The sequence below is a fragment of the Squalius cephalus genome (genome assembly GCF_949319135.1).
Source record: "Squalius cephalus genome assembly, chromosome: 21".
In the NCBI taxonomy this organism is placed as follows: domain Eukaryota; kingdom Metazoa; phylum Chordata; class Actinopteri; order Cypriniformes; family Leuciscidae; genus Squalius; species Squalius cephalus.
Window position 1 is genome coordinate 32,413,522 of NC_137142.1, and position 14,461 is coordinate 32,427,982.

A 14,461-nucleotide genomic window follows, 5' to 3' on the forward strand; every position below is an offset into this window, starting at 1 on the left:
TAAATGTTTGTATGTGAATATAAGCCTATTCATTTTTGAGTGAACTGTCCCTTTAAGCATGAGTTTTTGCTGTAACAACTTCCTGAGTCAAAATGATTGTGTGTGGTGTAGACATTTATGCTTCAAATGCTGTCAGTCGCTTAATATGTATTAAAGGGGTGGTATAATGCCCTTTTCACAAGATGTAAAATAAGTCTGTGATGTCCCCGAGTATGTATGCGAAGTTTTAGCTCAAAATACCCCACAGATATTTTTATATAGCATGTTAAATTTGTCACTTTTTAAGGGTGAGCACAAACACAGTTTTTGTGTCTGTCCCTTTAAATGTAAATGAGCTGCTGCTCCCGGCACAGGGGGCGGAGCTTCAAGAGCTTGTGTTCTTTTACCTCACACAGACATGCACTGAAAATGTCAAAAACTTTTAGCCTTTTATGTTCAAACCGGAGTCAGACAATGATGGAGAGACTCAAGAAGACGTGACAACATGTAGAAGCAACAGGACATTTCTGAATGGTTAGTTGATGAATTTATGTAGTTTTGTGTAGTTATCTTCTAGTCATTGATTAGCATATTCTGTCTTGATAATCTATAAATCGTGTTCAAGGGGTGGGGTTTATGTAAATTCTAGGGTTGGTGATGTTACTAACCCGGGAGGAATGTCGTGTAGTCTCTACCAGCCGTTTGTTGTAGTCCTTAAAAAGCAAATATCTCCCTTTGCTTTGAACTTTGAGTGCCACAACTTTGCATAAGTTGTTTATGCTCAAACAGCAACATTACACACTAACTAAAGTTAGAAAAGTGAAATCATATTCAACCACCCCTTTAATTCAGCAATGTTCCTCTACGCAGGGACTAGATCAGCCTTTAGATGAGCATGACGGAGAAAAAGTGGATATCAGTCTGCTTTTAGTTAGTCCATCACCACCCTGACTAATGAATATTGTATAGCTAGTAGAACTAGTACAACTGCATATTTATCTGATGAGCTGCCACTTTTTCTTTCAGTCACACTTTCCTTGTGAAGACAATGACTCTCCACGGCGTTTGCACTAAAACCGCTCACTTATCTCTGTTTTAGGACCAGGTCTTGGTTTCTTTTTCTTGAAAGGTCACTGCAGTTCATGCCATCAAGTCTACGTGACAGGGCAACTCATTCACATTCGGAAGGTTTCTCAAAGGCTGCACTTGTGCAACACTTTCTGTAAGTGACCTGTGACCTACTTCACTTCTCATAAAGCATAAAGATACAAACATGAAGAACAACATACATGGAATGTCCTCACACAAAACTGAATTTCCCCTACATACCTCACATTTCCTCGTGATTCATTTGGATTTGTTAGCTTTTAATTATTGTTTTAGATAATCTTTTACAATGATCTGTGCATGTCATATCTTAATATTTTAAACATGGAAATCACATTCGTTTTCCTTTCTCTCAGTAGCACAAGTGAATGCATGGGTGACTTTTAAACAATTTCACAACTTTCATTTCTGATGAATAGTGCTGCACTTCTAACATGAAAATGTTTGTTTTTTAATGAAACATTACAGGTGTTTCTCCCTTTTTTTTCAAATCAATATGTTTCAAACAAAACTTATTTCTTGGGGAATAATGTTTAAATTGGTAACCGGTTTATACTTGTTGTTTCCTCTGTGTCTTAATATAACTACATCTTGTTTTGTAAAAATGTCCTTTAACAAAAGCCACTTCCTTAATGACATCGTCCTCCAGGAAGTGACATTATTTTAGAAGGAAAACAACAACATCACAAACATCAGTAAATATAAGGAATGGACTTCTGAATTCTGGGATTTATATGGTATTGTAAATAATTTAAAATATACTATTTAAAATCATTTTCATTAAAAAAAATGTCAGATTTTTTTTTTTTTTTTTTAAGTTGGCTTTCTTGGAATCCATTTTGTTTTAATTGTGTGAATAAAACATGTAATATATCAAAGTAAATAAAGAATGAAATAAAGCTCAAGTGCCTGTCTGATATTCCTTAAATATTTCCTTTATACTGTAACTCACAAGCATATTAATATTTTAAAAAAGATAAAGAAGAACAGCAATGACTTTCTACTGTCAGTTTTTGGTTCATCTTCTGCCATATATTAACAGAGCCACGAACGAATCACTACGCATCATGTCAACTATTTAAATGTGAACTGGCTGCTGTAAACCTGATGCAACTCACACAGATCTCGAGGTGATTCAACCGCTGGCAACAAGTCAACATAAACTCTTTATAATAAGCTCATAATGTCTCAGTGTTTAACAGCACAGCATGCTCTGATTATTTACCAGCTGAACAATAGTGCTCAAGTACACAGCATGATCATCAGAGGTCAGTAACGTAAGCTGGAGAAGATGCACGGCTGAATAGACTGTTTTTAAGGTGTTCCTGTTCAACAAACACTTGCACATACACATTAAGATATATAATATTAGAAACGACTTCTGGGACTCAGAGTGCATAGCTATTAGATGTGCATCTCACAACTCTGGTTTTCACATTAGAAACCTGAGAGATGCTGGACTGGTACGAGGTTCTGACATTTTTGTATTTTCTTTTAATTTAAAGGACAATGTAGAATAGATCAACCAAATTGGTCAACTAAAGGGTCAAATTAAATGGGGTCATACTAATAAATAATTGTTCGTTGTTGTTTTCAGGGTTAGTGTATTTGAAAATTTGAGATAAAATGCATGAAGACTGAGGAAGCTAAAAGGATAAACACTCTGATTTGAATTTGTAAACCGACCAATCAGATTCAATATGCAAATGATGCAATGACATTTCGGTAACACGTTAGTTTAGGGTCCAATTCTCACAATGAACTAGTTGCTTATTATCATGCATATTACTAGGATATTGTCTGTTCATTATTAATCACATATTATTGCCTTATTCTGCATGAGCATATTCTACATCCACCCAATACCTAAACTTAACTACCTTACTAACTGTTAATAAGCAGCAAACAGGAGTTTGTTGAGGCAAAAGTCATAGTTAATAGTTAGTTAATGTGAGAATTGGACCCTAAACAAGTGTGACCGCCATTTCTAACTGCAGGTGCAGAAAGATTAACCTCCTTCTGTATAAATGACAACTTAAAATACAAGTAGGCCTATATTTATCAAACCTGAATTGTTCATTATGTTGGCTATATTAACAAGTCTGGGCTGGTGATTGGAAAGATTAGAACATGTTGTTAAATATGTTTTAAAGCTGAAGGGTGTCATTTACAAGCATCAACAAACAGAACAGCGAAAACCATCTCTCTGACAGTAAGGAATACAGACGGAACAAAACAATATGCCGTTTAAATCTTAATCCGCTTTTTTGCTCTGATGATGAATTTATTTCCACATCCTGACTGTGCTCTGATACTGGAGCACGTGCTTTTCCACCCGCATGCGAGCCTGATGCAAACTCCTCCAGTGCATATGGAAACTGCGACACGGGCTGCCACTTCAAAAGCATGCAAAGATAAAAGCCCCGAAAGAAGAGCATTTTGGTTCAGTGTGTGTTTATATCTCATTCAGAACTATTGCAAAAATCTCTCTCTCACACCAGATCCTCCTCAACCCTCACCACAATCCTCATGTAGATCACAGTTGCTTGATCAAACTTCAAAGTCAACGACTGAAACAACATCCCATTTCAGCTGACATCATCATGACGGCATGGGCGGGGAAAGTAACCACTTCCCTCCGGACACCTGTGTGCTGCGAGCGGTGACCGCCACATGAAACATGGTCATGTTTTTCCTCCCAAAACCCCATATTCCCAAATTAACCTGGTTGGGATTCACCCAACTGAGTAATCTTACAGTGATTTTATATGGTTCCTGAAAAAAAAAAACATTTTATTTTTGGAATATTGCTATATTTATTCTAAATGATTTATCCATGCACATCATTATTTATGTTACATTCATGTGCCTCATAATCTTGAATTAAAATAACTTCCCCTCCCTCTTACAGCATCTCTTCTCTGATGACGAGGGCGGGGCAACCTGTCACTCACATGAGATCCACCATTAGCAGGGCTCCAGACTAACTTTTTCTTACTAGGAGCGCTGTAGCCCCTGACTGAAAATTTTAGGAGCGCAAGCAGAAAATTTAGGGGCACACCTTAAATCAGCTAGCAATGCAATTATTCAAATTCCCCCCAAAATAACTGTAATACTGACAAATTATTTAATAATAAATAGACTTAACGTACATATATTACAGTGTGCAGTTTTAAGTTCACAGGGCTCCAGACTAACATTTGAGGGCAGCAGCACCGGAGACACTGAGTTCTACAGAAAATATCTGGTAGCACTGGGGCTGGCAATAAAGCACTAAGCTTAATTTAGGGTGTAGATGAAATTAACTTTAATTATCATTCATAATGTCTTAATATTAATTAAAAAGTAAAACGAGTGAAAAATTTGATATTAGGGAGTGAAAATAGTCAATAAGCATCCTACTGTTTTTTTTTTTTTTAAATAAGTGTTTAAATAAGAGTTTTCCTACATCTTACAATTTTTAGTTTTAGTAAAATCTTTGAAGGATGAACAAAAAATGTGTTAGTCATCACATTAAAAATAACATTTATATATGATATTATTTGTGCTGGAAAAAGATCTGTAGTACTTGTACTGTAAGCGTTTGACTATTTCTGTCACAATACCATAGTTATGGTTAGAGTTACTACTACATTAGCCTAAATCCATGGTGAATGTTGCTGATTTGTGGACTGAAAGCCTTCTGTAAGTGTTTATCCTGGTTTCCACGTCAGCGCTGTTTGATCTGATATCTATGGTTTATAACAGAGAACTCTGCGCCGAATCGGATGTTTCTCACTGGATCTCGCAGCGATAATGATATTAATTCTGAGGCGAATTCAATGGATTTCTTCACTATATCTCATAGAAACCGTCATCGAGATCGGCCCGCGACTGGCAAGTTCGGGGCGCTACACTGTTATTTGTCCGAACTAATAAACAGTCAGTGAAGCATAAAGGAGTAGCGCATTTTCGTTCCGCTTTCATCATGTTTGCATTCACTGTTCGGCAACATTGTGGTCGCGCCAGCGCGACCTAAATAAATATTTGGTTGCACCGGCAGGAAAAATGGTCGCAGTCTGGAGCCCTGAATAGCAAACCACAACCATCCAATCAATTCCTCATGGACAAAATCAAGTCCCGCCCTACATTTCTTCTTGTTCGAGAAGCCGTTTCACTCTAATATACATCACAATAGGGTGGAAAAGACATATTGTGTGGTATGTTAAGTCACTGAATTATAAGGTTGCAAGCTATTAGTTAGCGCACAAACAATAACTAACATAAGCATGCTAAGTATTAAATGCTGTTTCAGTAAAGCAGTATTTACATACCAGTCCTCAAACTAAGCAAAAGCTCCACTTCACCACAATGGTAACGCAGAGAAATTGAAACCAACATAATTGAACATTAAACACTATCTAGTCTCCTTTTCTCATCTTCTTAAAAACATAAAAGTAAAACTTAACGGGGAGAGTAAAAACATTGAAATTAAGTCACTTGCAAGGCATGCTGAGCTTCAGTAACATCAACAGCAAAAATAATTTTCAAGTACTTTTTTGGTTCACATTTACTCTGATCTAGCAGATTGCACATTTTAGAGAATTACCGAAACCAAAGAAATCAAGTTTAGAAGAGAAACAGCTTGTTTCGGTAATGGAATAATAAAAAAATAACAAAGGTAATTGTGATACATAATCTACAATTCTGACTTTTTTTTCTAGATTATATCTCACAAATCTGACTTTTTTTTATCCGAATTGTGAGAGTTTTTATGTGAATAAAAACCTAAATTAAATCTGTTCATATAAAGTGATTGTGTCTCTTTATAAAGTTTGGACTAAATCGCTTGACGACCTTTTTAATGAACTTTTTGAGGCGTCAAAGTGGTAGTTGCATAGGCTGTCAATGGAGGGTCAGAAAACTCAGATTTCATCAAAAAGATCTTCATTTGTGTTCCGATGGTGAGCGAAAGCCTTACGGGTTTGGAAGGACATCAAGGTGAATAATTAATGACAATTTCTTCATTTTTGAATTAACTAACCCTTTGATATTGCAGTTTACTTAATGAACAAAAATGAGCTTATTTTGCTATTAATCAGTGCATGGTTTTCAAAAAAACATTCTGGGGTCTTTGAACAATTTTCTTTTTCTAATGACATCACAAATCCATCATACTTTTCTTGCTTTTTTACTTATTGCTGACATTATACCATGATATTAATGAAGTCGTCCTACATAAAATGCTGCTGTTCGATATCTGATGCTGTTAGAGCATCTGCTAAATAAATTCTATATTTATTTATATTAAATACACCATTTCTTTAAATATTATTGTGGTTGTTTACTGCCATGGTCTCCATCAGATTAGGCTATATTGTAGACACACCCGACAGAAAAAAAAATCGACACAATGTACTGAAGACGAAGGTTTCGCCCAGCTGAGCTGATAAACATGTGAAGGTGATTGCATGATGGAAATTCTCTATGCGAATGGAGTTAATAGAGGAAGACATTTGTCTGGGGTCTAAACCACAATATCCTGAACATACAGCCCTGCACAAATTTTCTTCACAAGGTTTAGCTGCGTACAGTCAAAAACCAATAACACACAGCACCTGTGAGTGTGTGTGAGTGTGTGCCCTTCCAGTGAAGTCTGTATTTCCTGAACGATGTGGTTTTTACAGTGGGGGGAAACCAACAATGAACAGCGGCTGGAACACAGCGTGCTGCCTGAGAACCGTGCAATGATGATGAACTGAGTTTAAAACAGGGATACATGTCAAAGCAAACAGAATTTGCATGTGTTTGCATTGAGCTACATCACTCTTGACAGATCAGACGCCGGCTAACAGTGCAGATTAATTCTCTGACAATCAAATGAAATGAAGTGTGACATAATGTGAGTTTTAAAAGAATTTATTCTCTAAGTACTTCCTCATCCCGAGAGCATACTTTTTTTTTTTTGTTACAAGACATTAATTCTGATGCTTTGAGTTGGGAAAAGAAGAAACGTTATTCAAAACGTTTCAGGTTATACTGGTCAGCTTCTTTCAGATTTTGTGTCACAGTTTGATCTTGCAGTCATGATAGAGAAATGACTGAGCATAATGTGAAAAATTTGCAGTGTGCAATAGTATAACAATCAAACATTTTAAATCCATCTATTTATTTAGTCATGAGGAGGATTATTTATGTACTTATATATTAATTAGTTCACCCAAAAACGAGAAGTTGCTGTTAATTTACTCACCCTCAGGCAATCCAAGATGTAGGCCTAGGTGACTTTTTTCTTCAGAAGAACAGCATCTCAGATTTAGCTGAAACCGTCATAAAATCATAAAATGTAAGTCAATTTGAAAGTCAAAAAACATATACAAGACAAAACAAAATTAATTCTCCTGACGATTCATTGAGGTCTTATGAAGCCAAACAATCTATGCAAGAAACTGAACATTATTTACAACATTCCCAGCAAACACATTTACGTTGTGGCAACGTCTGTGGCACGTTGCATTTCTTATAGAGCTGGTAAGTCCCGCCCATCCGTAAAACCCCACTGGACCTCTAGGTTTAAAAATCGTCAATGCAAGTGAATGGGAGAAAATAATTATTTTCTGGTCCCGTTTGAATTGTGCCATGAATGTGAACATATGTTGTCTGTGAATTTTTTATATAATTTTTCATGTTACGAGTTTGACAGTATATGGTATGATTCTTCGGCTAGCAGTTGTGGAAAAGACATAACGAGAAAGACTATATGTCGCCTATGTGACGTCACCCCATAAAGTTGACTTACCCATAATTTTCGCCAACCTCAATGATTTTGTCCTCTCCCTGAAAGAAGGCGGTGAAGTGCACCAAAGACACAGCCATGTTTAGCGGGATCCGTGAGCTAGTGTCCGTGTGCGAGTGGTGGTGACGTTTCAAACGCGTCGAAAGCAGCGAAGAGTTGTAGTCCACAAAGTGCTCTCACACAGTCTAACCGTATCAAACTTCTACCCACTAAATTGTAGCATTTTTTACACGAAAAATTATTTAAAAAATTCACAGACAACATATGTTCACATTCATGGCAAAATTCAAACGGGACCAGAAAAGAATTATTTTCTCCCATTCACTTGCATTGACGATTTTTCAACCTAGAGGTCCAGTGGGGTTAGCGGAAGGGGCGGGACTTACCAGCTCTATATGGCAACGTCGCTGTCTACGTGTTCGCAACATTGTAACAACGTAGAATTGTAAGACGCGAGTCGCGACAGGGCTGTAGCAACGTTGTTGCGCGACATTTAGAGATGACGTTCTGACAATTTTTTGTTCTTATGCTAGATAGGCCTATAGATATCCCCCATTTAGCATTTTATGTTTTGAGGTTAATTTTTAATTAGTCAGATGTTAGATAATTATATAGTTTTATTAAATATTGTTTATCCTTATTATTATTTAATGGGGCTATAAGTAAATTAGCCTAATTATAATCAACACCTGCAAGTGTACACTTTGAAGAGTAAAAATTACAGAAGGTTACGTTAATTCAACTTTATTAAAACTAACTGCATATATGGTAATCAAATTGCACTTCCAAAAGTCATACATTTGTGAAAAGAAAAAAACTAAATAAATGAATATACAAATTTCTTTAAAGTATAATAAATAAAACATAAAAACAAAGATCAGAACATTTAATGAACAAAACCGGTTCTGTACATCGCAGACAGTAGTCGAAAGCCGGACGATAAAATTCGGTAACGTTAAACGGAATCAGTCCAGGAAACATCCACAAATCAAGAAGAGCAAATTTTGATAGCCTACTAAATAGCAGACAAATTAAATGAAAAACTAAACAGTGCAAGCGAGGCTACATTAGTCACATTAGAAAATAAAGTTGTAGATTGTGTTTGAATAATTACGTATCTTATTTAGCTGAGGTAAATAAAACGCAATACTCACGTATCCTTGCTCGATGAAGAACGAGACAACACAGTGAGCCCAACGGACGGTTGAAATTTAAAAGTCTGATTTTCGCGCTTCAGGGCAGTGATGAGTACATACGTAGTCCAGTCAGTGGTTGTCAAGACACCGTTGGCACAACCTTAAAGGGATAGTTCACTTTGAAATAAAATTTTGGTATGTTTTAGCTTACCTCAAGGGCATCCAAGATGTAGGTGTCTTTGTTTCCGCAGTAGTTTCAATTTTGATATTTTTAGGTCAAACCAGTCTTGTCTGTCAGTCATATAATGCAGGTCTATGGTCACTATCTGAAAGAGCATGCACAGAGAAGTCCAAATTAAACAATTCCCCATCGTAAGTACACATTGATGGCCTAAGACATGAAACGAGCGGTTTGTGTGAGAAAACGAACAGTATTTATATCGTTTTTACCTCTTGTATACAACCACATCTAAGTGATCTGAGGGCGCGCGCGCTTCTGGCGCTTTCTTCTTCTTGTTTTTTTTTTTTTTTTTACGGCGGATCGCAAACAAATATGTGCATTACCGCCACCTATCTCAGAAATGGACCATTGACACTTTCCTATACTTCTTTAACCTATCAACCGACATAATCTAGATTTTTTTATTCTAGATTAATCTCACTGTAATCTTGGAATTAATCTAGATTAATCTAGATTAAAATGGCTCATTTGAATTCTGCCGAAGGAATTCAGAATATGTGTGCTACCCAAATAATGACTAAAGGGCACGTGTTTCTTAAATACAAAGTGACATTTAAAAGAACTTGTGAAGAAATGCCAGAGTTTTTTTTTTAATTATTATTAAAACTAACATAATAAAGTAAGATTTATTTTTTACTTTGAGCAATGATGGAGCTATAATAGACTCTTCTTAGAAGCATATAAAACAAAACAGCTCCTTGGAAAAAATGAAATGTAGCCTAATATTGTAGTTATAAACAAAGGTCTATTTTTAGTTCAGATTAACATTTGAGGGCAGCAATTTTATTCATAATGTCAAAATAAAACCACCGTAATGTTACTTGAAAGCATTAGGCTATAGCCTACTATTCCTGCCAAACTTCCATGGTTGCAGTTAGTGTTACTACAGTAAATCCATGGTAAATGTTGCAGATCTGTGTTCATTCATGGCACAATGTTTCTTCCTGGCTTCCACGCACTGTTTGATCCGTTAATAACGGAGAAATGTGAATGTTTCTCACTAGATCTCGCAGCAATGTTATTACTTCTGTGGCGAATTCAAATGCTTTCTTTACTGGATCTCTTAGCGCTGTGTAGTAACAGTGTCGCATCACGATCGGCTCGCGCTGCTTTGGTCCAAACTGATAAACAACGGCCCGTCAACCACACAATAAGGAGTAGCTCAGTTTCGTTCCGCTTACATTAACGTTACGTTTGCCATTTAATGTTGGGCAATGTTGTGGTCGCGCCGGCGTCTCTACATTATGAGCGCGCTTGCCACGCGCGACCCGCCTACATTTGAAATAACGAAATTTTGGTCGGCAGGAAAAATGGCCCAACGAACCGTTCGGTTTGAAAATGCGTACCGAACACCGAACCGAATTCGGCTAGGTATACATCCGCGCTAAAATATCAAGGTGAAAGCTATGGGTGAAAGTCATCATAGCTTGCTAGTATAGACCCAGCTCCCAACCCAACTTTGAGAATAGATTAACGGCGATATTTTTTTATCGTCCGATAAGAGTCTCACGTTAACGCAGATAACGGCCCACCACTAGTTATTACCTGTAATGCAGAGAATGGCCAATCGGTCCTGAGCGCGTTCACGACAGTCTGGACTCTCGAGCGCGAGCTTCCTGTCGCATTATGACGTAAGCGCGTGAGAGATGTGTTTGTTGTATATTTCGTTTGTAACGCGAAAGGAAAACACTAATAGTGTAAACTGCTGTAGTTGTGAATGTGAGATAAAAAGCAACACACACGTCCTCCCTCTCTGTTGTAAACAAGCACATTGTCAGCAGCTCAAAAGAATACGTAATTATGCGACAGAAAGCTCGCGCTCAAGACTGTCGTGGACGCGCCCTGTACCGTTTGCAAAGGCTGTGGATTACAGGTAACAATGTTGTAATTAATGTTCAGTTTCTTGTACAGACCGATCGTTTCGCTACATAAGACCACAATGTGTTGTCAAGAATCATGGGTATTAATTTTGTTTCGCCTGTTTATGTTTTTTGACTCCTAAAGTGACGGCAGCCGTTGGCTTGTATTAAACGAATATACATATCGGATGGCCCGAGGGTGAGTAAATAAACTGTACATATGTTTTTGTGTGCATACTATCCCTCTAATGAGTAACGTTAATGTAACACAATAGCTCTTTTGTAGGCATATTATTATTACTTAAAATTTTTGTTAAATGTTGACATTATAATGTTTACAGTATACTTCTGATGATCAGCTGTATTTAAAGTTATTCTTAAATCTCATTTGCTTGAGAATTTTCCCTCAAATCAAAGATTTATAAAGTGCAACCTTTTATCAGTCTGTGCTGCAGATTGTTTTAAACTTGCACACTTTGATTGGTTGAAAGTAACAAATACAACGGCTGTCTTTCTCTTTATAAAGTATGACAAAATGTATCCTAATTTGTGACATTATTGAGCAGTTTTATTCCCCCAGACTTCACCACACATCAACAGGTCATGTTAGACAACTAAAATACTCAATAAATCCTTCCTCCTTAGGGCAAGTGCAGTCATGTGACCACACACTGAGAGGTGATTGGCTGAAGGCAATCTATGAAATTATGTCACAGTTTGTGCCAAGTGGAAGGTACCGTACTTTCCATGTTCTGCTGAAGAGCATTGATAGGCTACTCATTGGGGGGGAAGAGAGAGTTTCCAGATCTCACACAAACAAAAAAGTCTTTGTAAAATGTGTTGCAACATTGACCTTGAGTTTTTCATGCAGGTTGTACATAATCTTACCCGTAAATGACTTTCAATTATGTAACCCAATAAATGTTTTCAGGTTTCAAATTATCATCAATCTGACCAGTCATAACCAGTTCCTTTGGGAAAACATTTTTACAGTGCGCAGTTAGAACAATGAAGCATGCACATATTTTAAAACGGAAAGTAAAGTAATCTTACTGTAGCATATGAAAAATGCAGTTTGTGTTGTTTTAAATAACAAATCATCTTTTATTTTCTTAGTTTTTATTCTAAAGTTACATACTATTTTTTACTAGATCTGCTTATGTTTATTCATGTACATACTGATTCATTTATCACAGCATTGCTAGCTTAATATTCCATTTCTTTTAAAGTGTATTTCTACTTATTTTGCTCTGCAATCCTTTACAGTGTATGGAAAATTTCAGTTTCACAATTTTATAATGGATTAATTTTAGTTGATACTAAAATTAGGTAAGTGTACCCATTAAGCCCACCAAAATCTAAGTTTAGGTTTTTTTCATAGATATTGACCTAGTTTATAAGAAAAATAATTTGTTAAAATGCAAGATTAATCTCTCATTTGAAACTGTATTAATTAGTTGATGTACATTTTAGAATATAAAATTAAGATAATTTAGGAATAAAGTCAGAAGTCTGGCATGGGCTTAATTGGTACTTTGGCACCATTTAAGCCCGCATGTGTTCCAAATAAGCCCACATCATCATTGATTCACAAAAAAAAAAATTATTTTAAAGAAGTAAAACATCAATGTATTTATTCAGTGACCATTTATTGTTAATTATTCAGTGACAATTTATTCAGTTAAATAAAATTCCTTTTGCTAATGTTTAATTAGATCCCTGGGTGGGATGGGTAGGTGTTAGTGGCCGGTGGTCTGGAGCCTTAAGTCGCCTCCTAGTATGCAGCCTTAGGTCAGCTTGACTCTGGAGTTATGCCCAATAATATTCCACAGGAAGTGACCATATCTTGGGAAGAAAGCTGAGTTAGGGCTCAATAACCTGGCATAGGCGCCCCACTGGGTGACCCCTCCATGCCCTGAGTCCAGAGCCCCAACTCGACTTTTGCCCGGACAAAGTTGGACAGTAAGTGGCAGTGTTCCAGGGGCTCAGGACTGTGGGGAATGTAGGAGCTGGGAGCTGTCCATCAGGAAACTCAAGCCTTAACTCAGCTTGGCTCCCGAATTATCCCCGGTTATACATACAGGACTTTAGGACAAAACGGGCTCTATCTCATTTGAATGAATGTGTGTAATTTGTGTGTAAGTAAGGTAAGGGTAAAAGGTTAGTAAGGTAAAAGCACACAAAGACATGTTATCATTAAACACTTTCAGAAAATGTATCAAAGTTTGCAGTTAGAGGGATTCCTCATTGAAACACATAAGGTGGGCTTAAATGGTTAAAAAATGTAAGATATGTTTACAAATAAATGCATGGATCTTAAATATACTGTGGACTAGCATCATAGTAATTTTCATTGTGCCCACATTGAGAAATGTTAAGTTTATTTCATTCAAGGTTAGCTTGTGTTGACTATAGTTTGCATGTGTTTTGTGGCGCTGTACCCTTTAAGCCCATCTTAAAAAAAAGTTAATTTATAAAAATAATCTTCTCTACAAAACAATTTTTGATGTATTTATTTGTAAATTAATGTAAAATGAATCACAAAACATTTATTGTTTGCAGTTCACATGCTTAATTCTTTGGCAGTATATCTTTCTGTAAGGCTAATGGTTTGACCTAGAGATTAGCTTTGAACGCAAGCTAATAAAACTCATCTTTCCATTTAAAGGAAAATGATATAAAATGATAAAGTACTATTTGTTCATACACAAAAAAAACAATACATTTATCTCTTATTTGACATAATATCAATGTAGTTACCAAAGAAATGGCTGAAAATTGCAGAAATGTGTTGATTTCTGAAGGGTCCCGAAACACAGAAGTTTTGGGGTGACTTTATGTGAGGTCCCCTGATAGGTATGCAATAAAATATGCCAGGGAAGTAACAAATCACTGGATTGGTTAAAATAATAAGCAGCATAAAATATTATTTTCTCTGTTTTTTATTTGACTTCAGAGTTGAAAGTGGGCTTGCATGGGCTTAATGGGTACACTTACCCCTACCTAATTTTCTCTCCCTGAGATTTGCGTTTTATGTTGATCCAACTTTGTTTTCTTGCAGAGAATCAATGAAATACTTAGTCCATCCATTTTTATTAATGCTTATTAAAAGAGACTGAGTCTGTATTTAGAAAGTTGAAAAAAGCGGCTTTTATTTACAGCTGTATTGCACAAATTAGCACAGAAAATTTCAGTGCAAAATACAAAAAGATACATTTAACAAACAAACAAACAAACAAAAAATTATCATTGTGCTACAAATGTACTGGGTCCTGGGTGGCGTCAGATCGGGCAATGCGGGTGTTCAGTGCAACAGGACTGAAGAGACTCAGTCAGAGGTCCAGTGAGAAATACACAGGTTGGC